Source organism: Octopus bimaculoides, chromosome 19 (assembly GCF_001194135.2).
Source record: "Octopus bimaculoides isolate UCB-OBI-ISO-001 chromosome 19, ASM119413v2, whole genome shotgun sequence".
Taxonomy (NCBI): domain Eukaryota; kingdom Metazoa; phylum Mollusca; class Cephalopoda; order Octopoda; family Octopodidae; genus Octopus; species Octopus bimaculoides.
This window is the reverse complement of record NC_068999.1, coordinates 21,862,101-21,863,282: the sequence shown is the minus strand read 5'-3', so window position 1 is coordinate 21,863,282 and position 1,182 is coordinate 21,862,101.

Below are 1,182 nucleotides of genomic sequence, written 5' to 3'. Positions count from 1 at the left end.
TATATATATTCTAGGCGGATCAGGACACCACATAAGTTGGGTTTTCTCCGTTTTGACGGGGTGGGGTTCCATTTTTTTTTCACTACGGCCTTTCAAATGATTTTGAAAATTTATCATTTTTTCACACATCCTCTCCTACACCCACTATCAGATCGATTTTGGCAAATTTCTTTTGGCACTACGCACTTGAAATCGTTGGGAGAAGGTTTTTCGGTAGAAAAAAAAAAGATGAAAATATTTTCAGACAAAAAGGTGTATGATTTAAGGGAGATTTAGCTGGTGTTTCTAGCACATCCCACGGCCAACTGGTACCTTCCTCGCTTTTTTGTCACGCTAACATGAATTGACGTTTTTCAATATTTTTCTCCCTATAAATACATATTATGGAATGATTATGCGGAAGTGACACACAGGTTTTGTTGAGCCTAAGGGCGGTCCATTGCTGGAATTTAAGCAACAACAACAACATCAACAAACCTGCAGTTATTTAAATTATTAACACACTCACCCTCGCATCAAACGAGTCACTGTGTGTGTATCTGTGTAAGAAAAACACATATTTACTGTCAGAAAAGTATGCTATTAAAATAAATTACCTAAGCTTATGAGGAGGCCAGGATGACACATGTAAGACTCAAGAAAGATTTAAAGAAGAATGTTGCAACCGAGAAGGTGAATATCAGCGACCGTTTTGTGTGCACAATTTGTGACAGACCATGCCTTTCTTTTGCTGGGCTCAAATCTCATTTGCGAACCCATGAAAAACGAACCTCCACCAACTACTCTGCCTATATGTGTGTGTGTGTGTACGACGGGCATCTTTCAGCTCCCGTCTGCCAAATGCACTCACAAGGCTTTAGTCGGCCCGAGGCTATAGTAGAAGATACCTGCCCTAGGTGCCACGGAGTGGGACTGAATCTCGAACCATGTGGTTGGGAAGCAATCTTCTTACCACACAGCAACGCTTGCGCCTACTTTCACACGCACACAATTTATTGCCCAAAATTCTTAATTGATCTCCTTGGAGTTATTTCCCTTACCTTTGTTTCCGACTTCAACTAACCTTCAGGGAGATTTTGCGGAAAATTTTGATACGTTCATCGCACGATTTTCACTAAGAAAAAAAAGTCGGACTTTTTGCGTGGAATCAAGTACTCTGACCTCCTAATATGCTGCAAACCC